Here is a 24,267-nt window from a genome sequence, read left to right on the forward strand (position 1 = left end):
TTTTAGAGCAGAGGAGACTGGATGGTTCAGCATCTCTCTCTCCTGGTCCCCAATGTAGACACATTTGGCTGGAATAAGGCCTCCACTGACTACTTTCTCATCTCCCCTTGGAAGCACTTGGAAAACTCCATGGCACACATACAGAGATCTTTAAACTTTGTTCCTTCCCCCCTTCCTGTAATTAGTTTTAGCGTGCTGGAATAAGGCCTCCACTGACTACTTTCTCATCTCCCCTTGGAAGCACTTGGAAAACTCCATGGCACACATACAGAGATCTTTAAACTTTGTTCCTTCCCCCCTTCCTGTAATTAGTTTTAGCGTGCTGCCCCGGCTAGGTTGTAAGCTCTTTAAGGACATGAACCGTATCTACTAACTCTCCTGTATTTTCCAAAAGCTCGGCACAGTGCTCGGCACAGAGTTAAGTGCTCAGTAAATACTACTGACTGAATGCTTGTTGGGGGCCAAGAACAGGATGGCTCCATTTGCCCCAGTCAGCAGCAGATGCCCGAATCCACTTTACACACCGTCGTTGGGTGAGACACTCACGACCGTACAATCTGTACAGCAGTGAGAAAGGGAAAGTAGAGCAGTCCGTGAGTTTCTCTGTAACCAACTGTTCGAGCAGTAGCTCAGAGCAAGTGGGTGTGGAAGAGAGAAGGGGAAGTGGGGGGGAGGGAAGTGATAAAGGTGGTGGGGAAGAGATGAGGGGGGTTGTGAATGGAGGAAATAGGGTGTGGAGTGTGAAAGGGGAAGGGGGAGAGGTTGGGGCCATCTGACATCAGCTTAAGGGGAGCCGGGGTGGCGGGGAGAGGAGATGAAAGTGATGGGAGAGGGTTTGGGGTGAATGGAGGAAACGGGAAGGAAGAGGAAAAGGCTTGGGAGAATCTGAAATCTGGTTATGGTGAGCAAAAGTGGCAGGGATGGGGAGAGAAGTTAAAAGGGGTTAGGGAGGTTAAAGGAGGAAATGGGATGTGGCGAGTAAAAGGGGAAGGAGGGATAGACTGGGGGAGACCCGACATAGGGTGGAGGAAAGCTGGAGCAGAGAAGGGGACAGCAGGTAAAGGTTGGGGGGGGGGAGGGATGGGGGGTGGGTGAAAAGGGGAAATGGAGCGTGGAGGGTGAAAGGGTAAGATAAGAGCGAGGCTAGGGATACGACATTTAGTACAGTGCTCTGCACGCAATAAGTGTTCAATAACAGGCAGGGATTGTCTCTATTGCTGAACTATACTTTCCAGGTGCTTAGTACAGTGGTCTGCTCACAGTAAGCGCTCAATAGCCGGCAGGGATCGCCTCTATTGCTGAACTCTTTCTGAGAGTTTAGTACAGTGGTCTGCACACAGTAAGCGCTCAATCAATGTGATCGAATGAATGAATATATGGGGAGCAAGAGCAAGGGGGAAGGGAAGAGGAAGTAAAGGTGATAGGGAGGGGCTGAGTGGGGTGAATGGAGGAAAGGGGGTGAATGGAGGAAAGGAGGAAAGTGGAGGAAAGGGGGAAAGTGGAGGAAAGGGGGAAAGTGGAGGAAAGGGGGTGAAAAATAATAATGATGGCATTTGTTAAGCACTTACTATGTGCAAAGCACTAAGCGCTGGGGAGGATACAAATTGATCAGGTTGTCCCACGTGGGGCTCACAGTCGTAATGCCCACTGAATAGAGAAAAGGGAGTAGAGGAAAGGGCGGGAATGGAGGAAAGGGAGTGGAGAAAAGGGGGTGAATGGGAAAGGGGGTGAATGGGAAAGGGGGGGAATGGAGGAAAGGGGGGGAATGAAGGTGAATGGAGAAAGGGGGTGAAGGAAAGGGGTGAATGTAGGAAAGGGAATGAATAGAGGAAAGGGGATGAATGGAGGAAAGGGAATAGAGGAAAGGGGGTGAATGAGGGTGAATGAGGGTGAATGGAGGAAAGGGGTGAATGGAGGAAAGGGGGTGAATGGAGGAAAGGGGGTGAATGGAGGTGAATGGAGAAAAGGGGTGGAGGAAAGGGGGTGAATGGAGGAAAGGGGGTGAATGAAGGTGAAGGGAGAAAGGGGGTGAATGGAGGTGAAGGGAGAAAGAGGGTGAAGGAAAGGGGGTGAATGAAGGTGAATGGAGGAAAGGGGGTGAATGGAGGAAAGGGGGTGAATGGAGGTGAAGGGAGAAAGGGGGTGAACGAAAGGGGGTGAATGGAGGAAAGGGGGTGAATGAAGGTGAATGGAGGAAAGGGGGTGAATGGAGGAAAGGAGGTGAATGGAGGTGAATGGAGAAAGGGGGTGAACGAAAGGGGGTGAATGGAGGAAAGGGGGTGAATGAAGGTGAAGGGAGAAAGGGGGTGAAGGAACGGGGGTGAGTGGAGGAAGGGAACCGAATGGAGGGAAGGAGGCGGTGGTGAGGGCATGGGGAGAGACTGGGAGGGCTGGAAGTTCATTCATTCATTCATTCAATAGCATTTACTGAGCGCTTCCTAGGGGCAGAGAGCACCGGACTGAGCGCTTGGAAGAATGGACAATCGGGCAACAGAGGGAGACCATCCCTGCGCAGGGACGGGCTCCGGGTCCAACGTAAGTCCAGGTGCGGGGGGCGGGGCACAGGGGTCGGGGAAGGAAGGAAGGACTGGCCGGGGGAGAAGGACTGGCCGGGGGGGGGGGGGGGGAGGGGGAAACGGAGGACGGAAAGGGGGAGGGAAGGAGGACAGGCCACTCACCCCAGGCCGAGGCTGCGGGGGGCGGCGGGCCGAGCCTCCGCACCTGCCCCTGTAGCGGAGCCGCGGCCAAACGGGCGGCGGCCGGCAGGGAGGGCAAGTGACCCGGATGTAGAGGCCGAGCGGGGGGGGGGGGGGGGAGGGGGCGGAGAATGCCAGGAAGTGAGGGCGCCGGGGACCTGTCCGGCCCTGCGCATGCGCTCCCCAAGGTAACTCCTGCGGGGCTCGCGCGCCCGCGGGGCGGGGCCGCGCCGCGCGCCCGACCACCTGTCCCCGCCGCGGGCCCCGCCCCCTCCGGGACACGCCCCCTCTTAAAGAGACAGGCGCCCTGACCTAAGCGCCGGGCAAACCACCTCGCTGCTCTCCACCGTATCCCCTGGGGGGGGGGGGGGGGGGGGTCACCCCTTCACTCAGCTGTGTGACTTTGGGCAGGTCACGTCATGCAACAGTATTGATTGGTTACCCTATTAATAAAGAGCATTGATTTATTGAGCGCTGAACTATGCGCAGAGCGCTGGACTAAGCGCTGGGAATGGACACGTGGGCAACAGACAGAGGGGCTCAGGGTCTAATCGGGGGATGGTGACAATTATGTTGCTATTGGTTAAGCGCTTACTAGGTGCAGAGCACCGTTCTAAGCGCGGGGTGATAATATTAATGTTGGTATTTAAGAGCTCAGTAGGTGCAGGGCACTGTTCTAAGCGCTGGGGTGATAAGGATCATAATAATGTTGGCATTTGTTAAGCGCTTACTAGGTGCAGAGCACTGTTCTAATAATAATAATAATAATGTTGGTATTTGTTAAGCGCTTACTATGTGCCGAGCACTGTTCTAAGCGCTGGGGTAATAATAATAATAATGTTGGTATTTGTTAAGCGCTTACTATGTGCCGAGCACTGTTCTAAGCGCTGGGGTAATAATAATAATAATGTTGGTATTTGTTAAGCGCTTACTATGTGCCGAGCACTGTTCTAAGCGCTGGGGTAATAATAATAATAATAATAATGTTGGTATTTGTTAAGCGTTTACTATGTGCCGAGCACTGTTCTAAGCGCTGGGGTAATAATAATAATAATAATAATGTTGGTATTTGTTAAGCGCTTACTATGTGCCGAGCACTGTTCTAAGCGCTGGGGTAATAATAATAATAATAATAATGTTGGTATTTGTTAAGCGCTTACTATGTGCCGAGCACTGTTCTAAGCGCTGGGGTAATAATAATAATAATAATAATGTTGGTATTTGTTAAGCGCTTACTAGGTGCCGAGCACTGTTCTAAGCGCTGGGGTAATAATAATAATAATGTTGGTATTTGTTAAGCGCTTACTATGTGCCGAGCACTGTTCTAAGCGCTGGGGTAATAATAATAATAATGTTGGTATTTGTTAAGCGCTTACTATGTGCCGAGCACTGTTCTAAGCGCTGGGGTAATAATAATAATAATAATAATGTTGGTATTTGTTAAGCGTTTACTATGTGCCGAGCACTGTTCTAAGCGCTGGGGTAATAATAATAATAATAATAATGTTGGTATTTGTTAAGCGCTTACTAGGTGCCGAGCACTGTTCTAAGCGCTGGGGTAATAATAATAATAATAATAATGTTGGTATTTGTTAAGCGCTTACTAGGTGCCGAGCACTGTTCTAAGCGCTGGGGTAGACCTAGGGGAATCAGGTTGTCCCACGTGGGGCTCACAGTCTTCATCCCCATTTGACAGATGAGGGAACTGAGGCCCAGAGAAGTGAAGGGACTTGCCCACAGTCACACAGCCGACAAGTGGCAGAGCTGGGATTCGAACTCATGAGCCCTGACTCCACAGCCCATGCTCTTTCCACTGAGCCATGTTCTAAGCGCTGGGGTGATAATGTTGGTATTTGTTAAGCGCTTACTCTGTGCAGGGCACTGTTCTAAGCGCTGGGGTGATAAGGATAATAATAATGTTGGCATTTGTTAAGCGCTTACTAGGTGCAGAGCACTGTTCTAAGCGCTGGGATGATAATGTTGGTATTTGTTAAGCGCTTACTAGGTGCACAGCACTGTTCTAAGCGCTGGGATGATAATGTTGGTATTTGTTAAGCGCTTACTCTGTGCAGGGCACTGTTCTAAGCGCTGGGGTGATGATAATAATAATGTTGGCATTTGTTAAGCGCTTACTAGGTGCAGAGCACTGTTCTAAGCGCTGGGGTGATAATGATAATAATGTTGATATTTTGTTAAGCGCTTACTTGGTGCACAGCACTGTTCTAAGCGCTGGGGTGATAATATCAATAATGTTGATATTTTGTTAAGCGCTTACTTGGTGCACAGCACTGTTCTAAGCGCTGGGGTGATAATATCAATAATGTTGGTATTTGTTAAGCGCTTACTAGGTGCAGAGCACTGTTCTAAGCGCTGGGGGAAGACACAGGGGAATCAGGTTGTCCCACGTGAGGCTCACAGTTAATCCCCATTTTACAGATGAGGGAACTGAGGCCCAGAGAAGTGAAGTGACTCGCCCACAGTCACACAGCTGACAAGTGGCCGAGGCGGCATTCGAACCCATGACCTCGGACTCCCAAGCCCGGGCTCTTTTTGCTGAGCCACGCTGCTTCACTTCTCTGGGCCTCAGTTCCCTCATCTGTCAAATGGGGATGAAGACTGTGAGCCCCACGTGGGACAACCTGATGAGCCTGTATCTCCCCCAGCGCTTAGAACAGTGCTCTGCACATAGTAAGCGCTTAACAAATACCAACGTTAAAGTAGGGTGGCTCAGTGGAAAGACCCCGGGCTCGGGAGTCAGAGGTCATGGGTTCGAATCCCGGCCCTGCCACTTGTCAGCTGTGTGACTGTGGGCAACTCACTTCACTTCTCTGGGTCTCAGTGACCTCATCTGTAAAATGGGGATGAAGACTGGGAGCCTCACGTGGGACAACCTGATGACCCTGTATCTACCCCAGCGCTTAGAACAGTGCTCTGCACATAGTAAGCGCTTAACAAATACCAACATTATTATTATTATTCCATCGTACTGATTGAGCTCTCCCTGCGTGCGGGATTGCTGTGCCAAGCGCTTGGGAGAGCACAATTCACCCTAATCCCGGCATTATTCGTTCAATCGTATTTATTGAGCGTTTCCTGTGTGCAGAGCACTGTGCTAAGCGCTTGGAAATTATAAATCATTCTAATCCCGGCTCCGCCACTTTATTCATTCAATGATATTTATTGAGCGCTTCCTGTGTGCACGGCGCTGTGCTAAACACTTGGAAATTATAAATCATTCTAATCCCGACTCCGCCACTTTATTCATTCAATGATATTTATTGAGCGCTTCCTGTGTGCAGAATACTGTGCTAAGCGCTTGGAAAGTATAAATCAATCTAATCCCGGCTCCGCCACTTTATTCATTCAATCGTATTTATTGAGCGCTTACTGTGTGCACAGCACTGTGCTAAGCGCTTGGGAGAGTAGAACTCATTCTAATCCCGGCTCCGCCACTTCAGTCGCATTTATTGAGCGCCTACTGTGTGCAGAGCACTGTGCTAACCGCTTGGAAAGTACAATTCATTCTAATCCCAGCTCCGCCACTTCATTCCATTGCACTTACTGAGCGCTTACTGTGTGCGGAACACTGTACTAAACGCTTGGAAAGTACAATTCTCTCTAATCCCAGCCCCGCCACTTCATTCAATCGTACTTATTGAGCGCTTACTGAGTGCAGAGCACTGTGCTAAGCGCTTGGGAAAGTATAATTCTTTCTTATCCTGGCTCTGCCACTTCATTCATTCAATCGTATTTACTGAGCGTTTACTGTGTGCAGAGCACTGTACTAGAGAAGGAGCGAGGCTTAGTGGACCGGGCTTGGGAGTCAGAGGTCGTGGGTTCCAATTCCGACTCTGCCACCTGTCAGCTGTGTGACTTGGGGCAAGTCACTTCACTTCTCTGTGCCTCAATTCCCTCATCTGTAAAATGGGGATCAAGACTGTGAGCCCCAAGCGGGACGACCTGATAACCTTGCATCTATCCCAGCGCTTAGAACAGTGCTTGGCACATAGTAAGCGCTTAAATACCATCATTATCATTTCCTGAGCACTTACTATGTGCAGAGCACTGTACTAAGCGCTTGGGAATTGGTAGGCCCTTCCCCTGCCCACAAGGAGCTGACAGCCTAATAATAATAATAATACTGGTATTTGTTAAGCGCTTACTGTGTGCAGAGCACTGTTCTAAGCGCTGGGGTAGATACAGGGTCATCAGGTTGTCCCACGTGAGGCTCACGGTTAATCCCCATTTTACAGATGAGGTAACTGAGGCACAGAGAAGTGAAATGACTTGCCCACAGTCACACAGCTGACAGGTGGCAGAGCCGGGAGTCCAACTCATGACCTCTGACTCCGAAGCCCAGGCTCTTTCCACTGAGCCACACTGCTTCCCCATGCTCCCCTAGAGGAGAAGACATTCAAATAAATTATGGATATGTACATAAATGCTGTGGGATTGAGGGTGGAGTAAATATCAAGTGCTTAAAGGGTTTAAACGGAGTTTCAATGCCCCCTTGGCAAGACTGGGATATATTAACCCAGGGAGGGTGGGGCTCAGGTCTACTAACTCTATTGTATTCTCCCAAAGGCTCAGTACAGTGTTCCGCACAGAGTAAATGCTCAATAAATACTTTTTGATTGATTCATTAATTAGGAATGAGTAGTGATCTAGAGCTTTTAGGATGAAATGGATACTAGAATATCATCCTCAAAAAAAAAACCCATTTTAACTTTGCAAAACATTAACCCATTTTCCCTACCCTCTCCCGCTAGAAAGCTCCCCTTATCTCCCCATATTCATAAAGGCTAACAATTTATTTTCGATATCGCCCAGTTTAGCGCTCACATGTGTTAGCAGGTATGTCTGAGTTCATTCTTCCCACAGAGAGAAGGGCAAAGTGTAAGCAACTGAATGGGATTTTGTTTTACGTGAATAGTTCAGGTAGGCCATTTTTAATCGTTTTCTTCATCTTGACAAGTGGCCCATTTTTCCATGAAAACAAGGTCTGTGTTTCTTTGGCATTGTTTTCCCACCGCCCAGTCACCACCTGGACCCATTAGATGCCTCGGCTTCTGCGAGATCAAATTTGTTTCTGGCAGAAGACACGAAGGTACCACATCGGAGGAGGATGCCAGAGTTCAGATGGGAAATCTGCTCCCGAAAGAGGCGACAGAAATAAAGATGCTATTTCCATGCCAATATTTGAGAGGTGAAAACCAAAAAAAAAGAAAATCACTTTCTGCTTGCATCCATCCACTCATCCATATCCTGCCGCCCTAAATACATTGATCATCTTTATGAGATTTTCCCAAGAGTGGCCAATTAGTTGCTGAGAGAGACTGTCAGTGACTTAAAAATCCCCATTTGCACCAGGAAGGGCACAGCTGAGAGCAGAAAAATCTGGCCTCAGGCAAGGGATTCTCATCATTTTGAAAAGAAAAGCAAACAGCCCCCGGGGTTATTTGCTTTTGCAGCACAGTGGACTAAAAATCCTGATTCTCAGAGAGGATTACCATGATGAGCCTCGGACTGCATGGGCATCACAAGGCAGAGGCCATTTTACGGAGAGCAAAGCCGAGGCTCAAAGTGGTCCTTCTCAGAGGACAAGCCTGTCAGTTTGTGGGCTCCTGGGACTGTAATTCCCCTCAGCACTGTGCTCATTTGCTCATTTGTATATATTTTTATTACCCTATTTATTTTGTTAATGAGATGTACATCCCCTTGATTCTATTTATTGCTATTGTTTTTGTCTATCTCCCCCGATTAGACTGTAAGCCCGTCAGTAGACAGGGATTGTCTCTATCTGTTGCCGAATTGTACATTCCAAACGCTTAGTACAGTGCTCTGCACATAGTAAGCGCTCAATAAATACTATTGAATGAATGAACTCCCAACTGCCCATGGACAACCATTTATACACAGTGGCAGCCCCCAGAAGGAAGGCTTGAGTCACTTCAGCCAAGATCATTTCCAGGCTGAATCATAGCAGAACTGACCTCAGATTCAGCAGCCCCAGCCTCCACTGAGACCTTGGGCAAGTCACCTAACCTCTCTGGACCTCGGCTTCCTCGTGAGATAAAATATCTGCTCTTTCTCTCACTCTCTCTCTCCCTCAAGTCATTTTGATACTTTGAATATCACTTATACACCCTAGCCCCACAGCACTTTTGCACCTATCCTTATAATAATGTTGGTAGTTGTTAAGCGCTTACTATGTGCCGAGCACTGTTCTAAGCGCTGGGGTAGACACAGGGGAATCAGGTTGTCCCACGTGGGGCTCACAGTCTTACTTCCCATTTTACAGATGAGGGAACTGAGGCACCGAGAAGTTAAGTGACTTGCCCAAAGTCACACAGCTGACAAGTGGCCGAGTCGGGATTTGAACCCATGACCTCTGACTCCAAAGCCCGTGCTCTTTCCACTGAGCCACGCTGCTTATGTTTGACTCTTTCCCCTACTTGTAATTTCTTTTAAGGCCTGTCCCCATCTGAGATCTCTCAGCTCCCTGTGGGCAGAGATGGTATCTACCACCTCTATTGAATTGTACTTTCCCAAGTGTTTAGTTCAGTGCTTGGCACACAGTAAGTGGTCAATAAACCCCTCTGATGGATTAAAGTATATATCTTTATATATATATAAACTATATATATATCTTTACCACCCTATTTATTTTGTTTATTTTGTTTAATGAGATGTATTTAGTTGCCTTTGTTTTTAAGAGATGTTCTTCCCCTTGATTCTATTTATTGCCATTGTTCTTGTCTGCCTGTCTCCCCCGATTAGACTGCAAGCCCATCAAACGGCAGGGACTGTCTCTACCTGTTGCCGACTTGTTCATTCCAAGCGCTTAGTACACTGCTCTGCACATAGTAAGCGCTCGATAAATACTATTGAGTGAATGAATGAAGTACTAGCTTATGAACTCGGTGTGGGACAAGGACTCCAACCTGATCATCTTGTATTTACCCCCGCTCCTGGAACAAAATAAGCACTTACTGCCCTCAAAATGGAATTGATTGAGCACCATCTGTGACAGGACCCTGTACCAAGCCCTTGGCAGAGTACAATAGAGTTAGTAGGACATGATCCCTGCCCTCGATAAGCTTGTGATCTATCAGGGGAGACAGACACTAAAACCCATCACAGATAAATATCACTGAATGATGGATTAAGCAGCTCATGCACTCTGTACTAGTGGTTCTTGCCTGTCAGCAATGGATAAATCCATTGGTATAAAAAGTTAGTATCCAACAACCAGCAACATTTGGTCCGGAGTTTGGGGACCCTATAGGCAGAAGGGACACCATTAAAGAAGCATTACTTCTTCTTTCATTACTAACACCATCGATCTCCTTCTAAACAAGACCTACTAGCTCTCCATGAGCTGAAGAAGAAAATCTCTTCCCAGATGGGGGAAACATTAGAAATTGTGGAGTTTTCCCAACTCGGGAAGAGAGGTGGCTTGAATTCTCTCCTTCCCTCGATTTACCCATACGCTTGGCCTTTCCACTAGTTGGGCCTTTCCACTAGTTGGCCAACATTCTGCTATTCTTGGGAAAAGAGGATGGGAATGGCTTGAATTCTCTCCCTCCCTCGGACATACCCAGATGGTTGGCCTTTCCATTAGTTGGTCAATACTGGGCTATTCTAAGGCTGGGTTACAACACCCCTGGATGATGCAACTCACATCGGAGAGGTCTCCAAGCTCTCTAAACTTTTTATTCGCTTACAGTCTTTTCCCCAATCCTTCCCATCAGTGACCTGCAGGCGATGTACCTGAGAAGCAGTGTGGCCTAGTGGAGACAGCACAGGTCTGGGAGTCAAAAGGGCCTGGGTTCTAATCCCAGCTCTGCCAATTGCTTGCTGTGTGACACTAAACTTCTCTGAACCTCAACTTCCTCAACTATAAAATGGGGATACCTGTTCTCCCTCCTACCTAGGCTGTAAGCCCCACGGGGGACAGGGATTGGGTCCAACCTAATTAACTTGTACCTAGCCCAGTGTTTCAAACATAGTAAGCGCTTAACAAATGCCCATAAAGAGTATACTTCAGCATCAGTAATTAAAGAAAAACAATGCTGAGTCCTGGGAGAAATGAATATTGAACTGTCATTTATTTTTTCATAGGGTGCATGATGTCTTTGGGTTTAGAGTACTTTCTCTTTAGGCCTTACGACAAATTATGTCCAAGGTGTGTCATAGTAGCCAAAAGGGAACAGTTTTCATGGCAAAATTCAGCTACTTTACACAGGGTCCTGTACTGAAATTCCTATACATCCAACTAATTATGTCACTAACAGGATCCGGAAATCTTACATACTGCTATATCGTAAATTCTTCGAGCTCTACGAGCTCATGTCTACGAGCTCTATTGTACTCTTCCAAGCACTTAGCACAGTGTTCTGCAGAGAGTGGGCACTCAGTAAATATGACTGTGTCGATTGAGAGCACCACACTTAAGCTTCAAGGAGCAGTGACTCTTAAAGGGTTACTTGCTTTCCCCCATTAATCTCCCAATGCCCTTGTGTGTTTCTAATCTGGGTTCTGCAGTTTGGTATCACATCGATGCCTATCAGAATGGGTGTTTACTACTAATAATAATAGCAATAATAACGATAGTAATAATAATGGAGTAGTTGTTAAGGTCTTACTATGGGCCAAGCACCATACTAAACCCTGGGATAGGCACAGAGTAAACAGGTCAGGCACAGACTCAGTCCCACATGAGGCTCACGGAATAAACAGGAGGGAGAACAGGTACGGAATCCCCATTTTACGGATGAGTAAATCGAGGCGCAAAGAAGTTAAGTGACTTCCCTGGCCTGTGCTCTATCCACTGGACCACACTGCTTCCCTTGGCTGAAAATATAAGAGATCCCTTGGCTGGTGACAAGAGGTTGGGTTTATGATTGCACCGTGAAGCTGAAAACAATTTTCTGAATTTAGCAACTCTATGGCAGGTAAATATCATGTCTCCATTTATGTAAGGTTTCATTTTGAATCACTGGATTAAAAAAGCCTCCTTTCACATCTATACTGAACATGTGACCTAGGGCTCAGGAGAACCAGGCCCTGGGTACAATCAAACCAGGGTTATTCTCTTTCTTTAAATCTTAATTGCAACCTTAGGCAGAAAGTCAAAATGAAAGAGAAACCATCTTTTATCATCAGAAGCCTGCCATCTCCTCCTAGTGCACTGTCACTGGACAATAGTTCCGCTTTAACCTGGGGCACTTGAGTCTTTCTCTTTCACAACTGAACCTGAAAGATGAGTTTTTTTCCCCAAATCATTAGTCAATTAAATAAAAGAGAAAAGAATGGGAAATGAAAAGCAGAATTTCTTTTTGAAATCTCTGAATGAAAAGCAACCATGGTTTCTAGAGGATTCCCCGTTAACTCTGGAGTAGTCTGCAGAGACTGCCAGAGAGTGCTTTTTATGATTTTTGTTCCTAATCTTTTTCCTTCACTAGTGCGTGCTCTCTGGTGTAGTGGATAGAGCATGGGCCTGGGAATCAGACGGTCATGGGTTCTAATCCCGGTTTCCACTTGTCTGCTGTGTGACCTTGGGTAAGTCGCTTCACTCCTCTGTGCCTCAATTACCTCACCTGTAAGATGGGGATTGAGTCTGTGAGCCCCACGTGGGACAGGGACTCTGTCCTACCTGATTTGCTTGTATCCACCCCAGCGCTTAGCACAGTGCCTGGCACATATTAACCGCTTAACAAATACCATTCTTAATCATTACACAAACACCAGTGAATAGAGTCCTGATGATCCAAAGCAGGGGCACCGTTTCACCCTTTGGAGCTGAAGGTAGATGGGTGAAAATGCGCAAACACAGAGGAGCTATGGTTCTAGGACCAACACGCTCACCCCGCCATGATCAATTATTATTGTGATAGTTACTAAGCACTTGCTATGCACCAAACTCTGTGCTCAACAGTGAGGTTTAATGATACTGGTCCTTGCCTCATGTCTTGGAGGGAGGACTTAGCTCCAATTTATAGGTGAGGAAACTGAGGCGCAGAGGCTATTGTTCTGAACTATAAGTTGCCCGAAATCCTGCCGTTCCCTTCATGTTCATCATCCTCTACATCTTTTGTAATCCCTTTCCTGGCATTCCGTTGGCAAAACCCCTGATACATACACGTCAAATCTTAGACTGTGACGCCGTTGAGATCTGGGATTGTGCCTATATCTCATTCATGTATTTCTTTCCCAGATTTTAGTACGGTGCTTCACAAATAGAAGGCACTAAATGAATACAATCAATCAGTGGTTTTCATTAAGTGCTTATTACTTACGGAGCACTACTAAGTGTTTGGGAAAGTATGATACAGTAAATTGGTAGGCAGTCTAAATATTTTATTTCTACTACTACTAGGTTAAGTGACTTGCCCAGTGACTGGCCAGTGATAGTGCTGGGATTAAATCTGATTCCAGAATTCCAGACCCACGCTCTTTCCACTAAGCCACATTGTCTCCAAATACATAACTGGTTCAAACAACTGGGAGTCAAGATTCTTAAAGCAAAATCTTTCCCAGGCCCACCCCTGCAAACATATGTCATGAAACCCAACAGAGCACTAGAAATGTGTCTTTTAGGTCATAAAAATGTTTCACCGAGTTGACAAGGACCACCAAAATATCCACCTCAACAGACAAAACAAATACCAAGGCCCACAGATAAAGTCACTGAAAATAGGTTCGTCTTTCTTCTCTCTGTACTTAATAAGTTAAGCTGTTTGCCAGTTTTCTGGACTACTTGGGAGACTTTTAAACAAAAGACATAGAACCGTCCCATAGAATTTCAAAGGCTGCCTTCTGAATGGGCTTTCTCAGGATGTAAAATGTTGGTGAAAATCTGACCAGACTTCATGAAATAAGAAGCCCCCGATCTCAGTGTTTTGCTTCAGCATTTAAAAGTTAACAGAAACTGGCAGGTTCTGCACTTAACATTAGGGCTTGGCTGTAAAACAATAAAGATAGAAGCAGCTGGCAGAATGAGAAATGCAGCACACTTTCTTTGTACTTTGCTCTGCTTTGAAACGCCAACCACTCAGTGTGTGCAGACTTTGGAAATGACTGCTCGGCTAAGCGATCGGACAGACTTTTCAAGACTACGAGGAAAGGCGACAAGAAATCGTGGGTCTTCTAAAGAATCTACTGAGCCCACGCTGCCGCAACAGGAGAAAAAAGGAGAGAAATGATCTGGGTTATGGAGGAGTCTAGTGGAATGGACATAATAAGACTAGAAGGAAGGAGACCCAGGATCTCACCCCAGCTCTGCCACTTGCCTGCTCTATGACCTTGGGCAAATCAATTCATTTCTCTGTGTCTCAGTTTCCTCATCTGGAAAATGGGGATTCATTATCTGTCCTCTCTCCCTCTTACTGAGAGCCCCAAGTAGGACAGGGATGATGCCATTATCCTGAATCTACCCTGGTGTGCAGCACAGTGCTTGGCACATAATCGGCACCTAACAAAGAACCTGGGTTCTAATCCCAGTTCTTGGGCAAATCACTTAACTTCTCTGTGCCTCAATTTCCCCATCTGTAAAATGGGGATTCAATAGCTGCTCTACTTGTATCTACCCCAGCCCTTAGAACAGTGCCTGACTCATAAGAAGTGTTTAAGAAACACCATAAAAATAATACCAAATTTCACAATTATTACTAATCCTTCTCGATTAACTCTGAAGAATGTTCTAACGATTTAGCTGAGAAGCAATATTCGGTTGTTAAATGAAGTTGTGACATCTCTTTATGGAGCTCTTGTAAAACCCCACCTCCCTGGAGTGAATGGCAGTCGTGCCAGCAAACAGACAAAGGACTAGGTTTCAAGGTGCCCTTCGCTCCTACGCGTCTAAGATTAAAGGAGCTGAGTCAATAGATAACAGCAAAATGCATAGGGATCAGAAATCCCAGATCAAACTCCACTTCAGTTCTCTTCATTCTAACCATGTTACCTACTGAGCACTAAGTGTGTTTAGAGCACTGTGCTAAGCACTTGGGAAAGTACAGTAAAATAGAATTGGTAGACAAAATCCCTATCTTCACCAGGGAATAATAATGATGGCATTTGTTAAGCGCTTATTCTGTGCCAAGCTCTGTTCTAAGCGCTGGGCACTGTTCTAAGCACTGACCATTTCCTGCTTCTTGAAAAGCCCTGGAAAAGTGCAAAGGAGCATCTAAACCTGATCCCACTTATAAACACCCCTAAATCTTAGAGCACCAAAAGAGCAATTAAGTACAATGCCACCTAACTAGTGTTTCACTGAATGAATTCACCCTGAGTTCATGCAAAAGGCAGACAGCATCTTGCAGTGTCTAGACTGTCTTATTAGTCCTTGGAAGAGAAACAATATTCTTCTTTCCTTGGTTTTATTTGATTAAGTCTTTTGCCCAAGCAGAGGTTCGTTTGGGTTTCATTAGGTACGGAAACCACCAGAAGCTATTAAGCCAATATTGTTTTCTTCATGAGAGATTTTGGGGCTGTGTCTAATTGTTTAGGGGAGATAATATCTGAGGGACATTTCAATTTCCTTTAGCTGACTTTTCCCAGTGTTGTGTGTGTTTGTGTGTATGTGTGTCTTTAGATAATCACAAAGATGCCCCAAACAACCCAACAGCAAAATAGCTAGGGAATTTAATGATCAAGGACCTCACAAGCAGTTAGCTTGAGATTCTTATTTAAATCAGCATTGAGCTCAAGTTATTTATCAGGCTTCCAGTAACAGGAAATGATAGAGTGACTGTTGAAAAACAGAAGAATGGAAGCAAATAGCTGTGATGTTGGACCCGAAGTCAACTTCAGACTTTGGGTCTTCTGCAGGTAGAGTATGGTGGAGAATGGGGTGAGGTTGGGAAGGGCAGTTGGGTCAAAATTGGTTCCCTACATTGAATCTATTTAGAACAATATATAGAACCAATATGTATACATATACGAATATGAACACTACATATTGAATGTGTTCAAAGCATAACTATAAATATATATACAAATATATTCTATGTATTTTGACTTTCCCTTTTCTTTAAAGCATTCAATTCCTTGCCCCCTCCTACCTCACTTCCCTACTCTCCTACTAAAACCCAGCCCACACACTTCGCTCCTCTAATGCCAACCTTCTCACTATACCTCGATCTCGTCTGTCTTGCCGCTCCCCTCTCCCCCTCATCTTGCCTCTGGCCTGGAATGCCCTCCATCCACATAGCCGGCAATTACTATCTCCATCTTCAAAGCCTTACTGAAGGTGTATCTTCTCCAAGAGGCTTCCCTGACTAAATCCTCCTTTCCTCTTTTCCCATTCCCTTCTGTGTTGCCCTGACTTGCTCCCATTATTCATCTCCCCCTCCCAGCCCCTCAACACTTAAGTACATATCTGTAATTTCTTTATTTATATTAATGTCTGTCTCCCCATCTAGACTGTAAGCTCATTGAAGGCAAGGAATATGTCTGTTTATTGTTATACTGTACTCTCCCAAGTTCTTAGTACAGTGCTCTGCACACAGTAAGTGCTCAATAAATATGATTGACTGACTGACTGACTGACTTTCCCTATCTCACAGGGATGTTGTGGAGGAGAAAAGTAATGTAAGAGCACTTTGGGAATAAAAATGTCACATAAGATCAAGGTATGAAAAGTTCTGTAGCAGGAAGCAACAGTTCTGGTAAGTGGTTAGACTACAGACACTAAACACACTTTTCCTCAGTCAGTCAGTCAATCGTATTTATTGAGCGCTTACTCCATTTAAAGCACTATACTAAGCGCTTGGGAGAGTAAAATATAACAATAAATGGACACATTCCCTGCCCACCACTAGCTTACAGTGGCATAAGTGTGAGAGTGGGCTTCTATGGGAGACTAAAGAAAGTGGTTCTAATTCTGACAATTGTTTCAGTTCTGATCACATTTCTCTCTCTCTCTTTCTCTCTCTCTCACTCTCTCCTTTTCCTAAATAACTCTGTCAGAATTTACCACCCTGATTATAGCCACCCGCTGCCAACTCAGCTCCTAATGATGTATTTATTAAAGGCACATTACCGCCAATCTTTGACAAGCAAATGATTTTCAGTTCAACCCACCACCAAATAGTTAAACCAGAGAATCATTAAATCATTAAACCAGTGAATTTTAATGCTTGAGGCAATTTCCTGGTACCATGGCTCCACTCTCCTTATTCAAAGTGAGAAGCAGTTGGCCTAGTGGAAAGAGCACAGGCCTGGGAGTCAGAGGCCCAGAGGCTCCACATACCTACTGCGTGACCTTAAGTAAGCCACCTAACTTCTCTGCGCTTCAGTTACCTCACCTGCAAACTGGGGGTTCCATAGTTCTCCCTCCTACTTGGATTGTGATCCCCTTTTGGGACCTGATTATCTTGCATCTAGCCGGAGCTCAGTATAGTGCTTGGCCCATAGTAAGCACTTAACATATATTATTTTTATCATTATTATTATTAAAGCAATTGTTCTGACCCTTCCTTACAAATACACGGAGCCCAAAACAGTGCTGTCTTTCCCCTCGGCAATGTACTCCACTCACCCACCACTGATCTTGGTTTCTGGACATCAGGACAAGGGAAAAACCACTAAATGAACAAGGATGAATCATGGGAAGAAATTTCAGGCCTCCCAGTTTTTCTCTTGCCCTAAAAGTAGTTTTGTTGATCCCCGTAAAGAACAAACTCCATCATCCCCAGCCCTGCCAGATGTGCCAAGCAATTCTAACTGCGAAACATCCAGTCAGCCTGTTTGATTTCCTTATATGTGTCAGTCGTTTATTGGCTGCTTCTGTCCGCCTATTTTATTTCCTTATATGTGTGAATTATATATGGGCTGCGTCCGTCAGCCTGTTTTATTTCCTTCTATACGTGAATCCTATATAATGGCTGCTGCGTAAATTAGCGCTGCTGCTAATGGGCATAGGTTTAGTATGATTAACATTGCCACATGTGGATTTCATCTTGATGAATTGCTTGGTCATCTTGTCAGGGAACCACGTCTGTGTGACAACTCGCTCAAGATCCTAAACTCTTCACTTATATAGTGCACACAGACCGTTAATGCTAGCAAAAAACAAAGAATCTATTTGAAGACTCAGGCCCTGTTACTCAATGTGAGACTTTGACTGTTGCACCATTACAGGGTTCGAGGAGCCTCAGGAGGGTGTTCAGATCATCCCCCTGACACTTAGCAGGCAGAAGAGGATTAAAGTTCTAGGGCCCCGGATTAATGGGTTTTAGAGGGCTTCCCTGGGCAGAGTTTGTCCTCGCTGGCCTGTCTAGGCTCCATGTGCACACTCCCTCTGCCCACAATTCCTCTGAGGGTATTTTTAGCCCGGGACAGTGGCCGCAGTAAGGGTGTGGGCAAGGGAAATTGCCAGGCTGGCCACATAAAGGCCCGCTGCTGGCAGACAGCCCTGGGATACTACTCAGTTCATCCAATACTTCATCCAGACTTCGGCACCAACCCTAAGTCAGTCCACTCTGACTCCTCAGAGGTGTTGACCCTTTCTTGCCTGTTCCCCTTAATGACATATTTTAACACCACAACCTTTTGTCAGGAAGCTTTCCCTCAAGCCCTTCCTAAGAAGTGGGGCAGGGAGTTGTGCTTATTTTCTGAGCACTCCTGTGAATTAATATATTAATCATTCACCTTGGACTCAGTCCCAGATGCCTCAAAACTCAGCACGAGATACAGTTCCTGTTCCAACACATAAGAAACACCAGTCGAGAAAACAGGCACATTATTTTCTCCGGAAAGAATTTTGCAAACTCTTAATCATTTCTTACAAAAAAAGGATATCCCCCAAAATAAATGTTTGAAGATCCACTATGCCATAGGTTTTCAAAAGTAAAAGGCCCAGGCCCCATACAAGTCACTTTCCTATGTGGTTTATTTTTGCCCACTGGCAATCGCCCTTTAAAAGAGTCGAAAAGGGCAGCATAAATGTGTAATGGGCAAAGTCCAAATGAAGCAACTGCATTTACTGGGAATTTTCAGACAGCCAACTTCTGGAGATAACTCCAGAAACAGTACTAATCTCTTGAACTGGACAAGCGCTTTTATTTCTCCAAAGTACTTCTACATTATTTATCTCATTCTTACCTCATGACATCCCTGTTCCTTAGGGAGTGGCAGGTTTTATTATCCCATTTCACAGATAAGGAAACTGAGGCCCAGAGAAGCTAGGTGATTTGCCCAAGACCGTACCAAAGGCCACAGCTGAAAAGAACACCCAGGTAGGCTAATTCTCAGGTCCTCCATTTACACTAGACCATGCTGTCTGTCAACATTACTCAAATGGATGGTTCTTCTGCATTTTAATTTAACCATTTTCTAGATTGAAAGAAATAAAATATAGACAGACAGAATTTGGAAAAATTAAATTTTTGCCAATAATTAATCCACAATGTTTCCACCCATCATAGAAAAGGAATGGTTAATGCTAAAGTTTATCCCTTTGCTACAAACCACTCTCCTCCAAGGGCAAGAATCCTCAGAGGAAGCTATTTCTAAAACTCTGAAAGGAGTTCAGGCAGTGCTTGAGAGCACTATTACTTGGATGTCACAATACCTGTTGAAATACATTAGGCAACTTGCAGAGTCATTTGTTGTTACAATCAATGCACTTTTACCCTGTCCCACTAGGCGATGTGAGCAATAAAAATGATCTACTACCCTGGCTCAAGAATAATTTACTCAGATACTCTCATCTATTCATAATCAGTTCCTCCTTCAATAAGATCTTCTTTGATCTTTATTCCATAAAGCTCACATGTTTCAAAAAAGAAGTCTGTGTGTTGGGTCCAAATAATTCAGAAAAAAACACACAAGTTCTTTGTGCAGAATCCTGAATCCCAAAAGAATGTCACCTTGAGAAGCACTGTGCCCTAGTGAAAAGAGCACAGGCCTAGGAGTCAGAAGGACCCGGGCTGTAATCCCAGTTCTGCCACTTGTCTGCTGTGTGACTTGGGCAAGTCACTTAATTTCACTGTGTCTCAGTTACCTCATCTGTAAAATGGGGATTGACTGTGATCCCCATGTAGCCCCTAAGTAGTTTCTATCTACCCTACTGAAGTGCTTAACAAATACCTTAAGAAAAAAAAGAGAATTACTGATGTGCAGGGCCCAGACTTGTGAGAGGCCCCGTGTCTCGGAATCTGCTGCTGATTTACCCAAGTCTTCCCCAACCTGGAGTGGCTGCAATGTGGGGAAAGTGAGTCACAGCAGCAGCGACAGGGTGATGACCACCCCCCGCACCACCACCTCAGAAGGGTTTGAAGGACAGTCCCTGACCTTCTCTCCTTTCACCCACCCCCACCCGACAATGGGTCCTCCCGACAAAGTTTCTGCCCATATGTCATCGGAGGAGCCCACAGTTACAAAACCAACTCACTCAATCTGTGTGAAAGAGCGAGTCTGGGCTAATCGGAGCACGTGTGATGAAGAGGGGATAAATCTGACATTTTTTAGCTGCCAATTTGTAACATGACCTGGTGGTAAGTAACATGGCCTTGTGGAAAGAGCAAAGACATGGGTTCCAATTCCTGCTGACACTTGCGTGCTGTGTGACCTTAGGCAGGTCACTTCACTTCTCTCTACCTCAGTTTCTGCAGCTGAAAAATGGGGATTCAGTACCAGCTCTCTCTCCCCGCTCAAACTGTGCACCCCATGTGGGGCTGGGACTGTGTCCAACCTGATTATCTTGTATCTACCCCAGCTCTTAGTTCAGTTCCTGGCATAAGTACTTCACAAGAGCCATTAAAAAAAGGTACTGAATAACTGGAGACAGAAAGAATGACTCTCAGCACAACTCAGCATAGCTCTCTGGCTGACTTGAACATAGACTTGCCCACAGGCTCTTTACAGGAAATGGAGTTAATTCAGTCCTCCCATAACTTGGACTTCTACTGCACAGCGTGGATAGGATGCATTTGGGAAAATAGGAAGCAGCCATATGATAACAGGGTGCCTCAATAAAACGCGATGTGATGTCAGAAGTAGCGCTACACGTGGTGTCAGCTGAGGTGAACAGATTCCATGATTATGATAGGCATTTTCCTTAACGGTGGGTTCATGAAGTATGTTCCCACAAATGACTGATGATCCCTAAGAAAGTCATGTATCATGTCCCAAAGCCATTCCAATGCCATGATCCTGAGGATATGGATGTTTTAAGGAGCTGAAAAATAGACTAATCAATTCCAAATATTTCCTCTTGAGATTCTCTAAGCCTCTATCAATATAATTTGCAAATACATCAAGTGCTCTACTGAAAGGAAAATTTAGCAGGTTAAAAATCAGCCACTCATGCAAGTTCAGAGTTGAATATCCAACCTTGTCCCTATCAGTGATGTCACTAGCTCCTAAATTTCTCTCTCTCTGCCTAACCTGCTTCACATATTGGTATTTTTATCAGAAAACATTCACTCTTTATTGTTGGCAAAGTAAGAATAAAAACTAAATGCAAAAATACAGGTTTGGGGAATTGTAAACTGCTTTAATTGGTTTAAGTGCAATTTAGCTTACGCTTTACACTTGAGTGCCTTTAATGTTTACATCCTTGAAGCATTCAGTGTGCTACACGCTATCCAAACCCCTTAAAGAGTTGCTCAGGTTATTGAAGGTTCCCCATGAATATTGGATTTTGTTTAGTATTACCAGCATCCCAAGTCATATAAACCCATCAGGGATCTCTAATGCTTACGTACTGCTTTATACCCATCCTCAGTACTTTCTATATACATTTGTTCAATAGTACATTCAATTACTTGTTTTGAGTACTCTGACTGTAAATACTTTTACGTCTGAGTCCCCTTAGAGAGCAAGCTCCTTGTGGACAGGCAATCGTCACTTGCTTATTTTGTATTTCCCAATGAGTGGGAATAAGCTAACAGACACTATACCTGAAGATGCTCAAAAAAGGTTATTACTGCTGCTATTAACAAAGCATCGCAAAATTATTTGCCTATTTAATTCCAGGTAGCTTACTAAAACAGAAAAGCAGATATTTTGAAAATTGGTTTTCAATCTCATTTAGATAATGCCTAATAAAACCAAGGAGAGTCCATAATGAGAACCTGAAAAGTGAGAGAAAGCCAAGCAAAGCCATTATCACATTGTTAATACTATAATTAGGGACACAGCAAGGTTACAGCTGAATTGTTTACTTCCTTGCGATGAAGAGTCTCTGCCAGTTCTGTTGACTAATACAGCAGAAGCTGGATGATTGCACCACTGCATAAATAATAATTATTGTGGTATTCGTTAAGTGCTTATTACGTGCCAAATACAATCAGATCAGACCCAGACCCTGACCCACATGGGGCTCATAGTCTAGAAGAGAGGGAGAACGAAAATTCATTCACTCATTCAATCTTATTTATTGAGCGCTGTGTGTAGAGCACTGTACTAAGCACTTATGCTGCCCCCATTTTACAGATGAGGTAACTGAGGCACAGAGAAGGTAAGTGATTTGCCCGGGGTCACACAAGAGGCAGAAGTAGGAACCAAGATTAGAATCAGGTCCCTGACTTCCAGGCCTATGCTTTTTTTTCACTAGACCACACTGCTTATCTAAGAAGGAAGAGAAATTACCACCAAAAGAAACTCAAAAAAGTAGTTTAGGCATACATTAAACTTCAGGTAGTTATGATACTTATTAAGCACCTACTGTCTTGCTAAGTACTGTTCTAAGCTTTTGAGTAAATACAAGATAATCAGATCAAGCACAGTCTCTGTCCCTCACAGGGCTTGCAATCTAAAAGAAAGGGAGAGGAGGTACTTTACCCCCATTTTACAGATGAGAAAACTGAGAAATTGAGTGACTTGCCCTAGGTCAGACAACAAGCCAGTGGCAGAGAACAAGAAATAGAGGGAAGGGTTAAAAACATTTATAAAAGGCTACACCAAAGCCCAGAAGCTTTTTTCTATTCTCTCAAGAATAGATCAACAAATTGCACAAATCCTTAAGAGATAAGAAGAAAAGAAGCCTAAGCTCCCTTTCTGATTCAAAAAGACCCAGGTCTAGATGATGAACTATTACCACAGTAAGGTTTCACTTGTATTAACTTCCCTGAAACAATGCCTCTTTAAAATTGGTCAGTCACTTCTAAAATGATCTTCTCTCTTCAATCCCACACAAGCAATCACTACCTACTTTAGAAAGGGTTTGCTTCATGATGAGGTGGCATCATTAGTTTCTGCGGCTCCTCAGGGGAAGGTGGTGGACAGCATCCAGACCTTTAAGTAGGAAGAGCTGGACTTTCAATTCGGTCAAGGAGTTGATAGCCTGGCAGAATCTTCTTCCCAAAAGTTAGAATCAATCAATCAATGGCATTTATTGAGTGCTTACAGTGTTCAGACCATTCATTCAATCAATAGTATTTATTGAGCGATGTGCAGAGCACTGTACTAAGCGCTTGGAATGAACAAGTCTGCAACAGATAGAGACAGTCCCTGCCGTTTGACGGGCTTACAGTCTAATCGGGGGAGACAGACAGACAAGAACAATGGCAATAAATAGAGTCAAGGGGAAGAATATCTCGTAAAAACAATGGCCACTAAATAGAATCAAGGGCAACTAAATAGAATCAAGGCAAGTAAATAGAATCAAGACACTGTACGAAGCACTTGGGAGAGTACAATACAACCAAGTTGGTAGACACATGTTCAGCCCATGTTTCCCCACTCAGTAACCTCCACTGGTTGCCCAACCACCTCTGCATTAAACAGAAAAGCCTCACCATTGCCTTTAAAGATCACTTTGCCCCCTCCTCCCTTATCTCGCTGCTCTTCTATCACAACTAAGATCACCTACTTCGCTCCTCTAATGCCAACTTATTCACTATACCTCCCTTTCGTTTATCTCTCCAATGACCCTCGCCCATATCCTGCCTCTGGCTTGGAATTCCCTGCTTCTTCATATCCAACAGATGGTCTGTCTCCCCACCTTCCAGCACATTATTAAAAGGACATCTGTAAGAAGTCTTCCCTGACTAAGGCCTCATTTCCTCTTATCCCACTCCCTTCTCTGTCTCTCTTGCATTTGGTTTGCAGCCTTTATTCACCCCTCCCTCAGACCCACAGCACTTATGTACATATATATCCTTAATGTATTTATTTATATAGCCCATTGTTCGGCAGGGATTGTCTCTGTTGCCGAATTGTACATTCCAAGCACTTAATACAATGCTCTGCACATTGTAAGCGCTCAATAAATATGATTGAATGAATATAAATGTCTGTCTCCCCCTCTGGACTGTAGGTTCACTGGGGGCAGAGAATGTGTCTACCAACTCTGTTATACTGTGCTCTCCTAAGTGGTTAGTATAGTGCATTCAATAAATATGATCAAATTATCGACACATCCCACAAGGAGCTTACAGCTTAGAGGGAGAAGACAGACATCATTATAAATAAATTAATTTCAGCTAACTAGATAAATGCTGTGTAGTTTAGGGTAGGGTGAATATCAAGTGCTTAAAGGATACAGATCCAGAGAGAACAACCCAGGCATCTTATCTATTTAATAGGGGTGATTTAAGGACTTGAAAGAGTGCCTATAAAG

The 24,267-nt window shown here is 44.8% G+C and overlaps 1 protein-coding gene across 4 annotated transcripts in view; it reads right to left on the reverse strand.

The window, feature by feature from the left end:
• CYRIB (CYFIP related Rac1 interactor B) overlaps positions 1-24,267 on the reverse strand; it is a 94,339-nt gene that overhangs the window by 49,748 nt on the left and 20,324 nt on the right. Inside the window, exon 1 of one of the 4 annotated variants that reach the window (XM_029063229.2) lies at positions 2,679-2,731. The exons of 2 other annotated variants lie outside the window; for them this stretch is intronic. The gene's annotated coding sequence lies outside the window, so the exon portion shown is untranslated. Of the gene's footprint in view, positions 1-2,678; positions 2,732-24,267 lie in introns of those variants that run through there. One more of the 4 variants, XM_029063232.2, reaches the window with a different exon arrangement.

Source organism: Ornithorhynchus anatinus, chromosome 4 (assembly GCF_004115215.2).
Source record: "Ornithorhynchus anatinus isolate Pmale09 chromosome 4, mOrnAna1.pri.v4, whole genome shotgun sequence".
NCBI classification, from domain to species: domain Eukaryota; kingdom Metazoa; phylum Chordata; class Mammalia; order Monotremata; family Ornithorhynchidae; genus Ornithorhynchus; species Ornithorhynchus anatinus.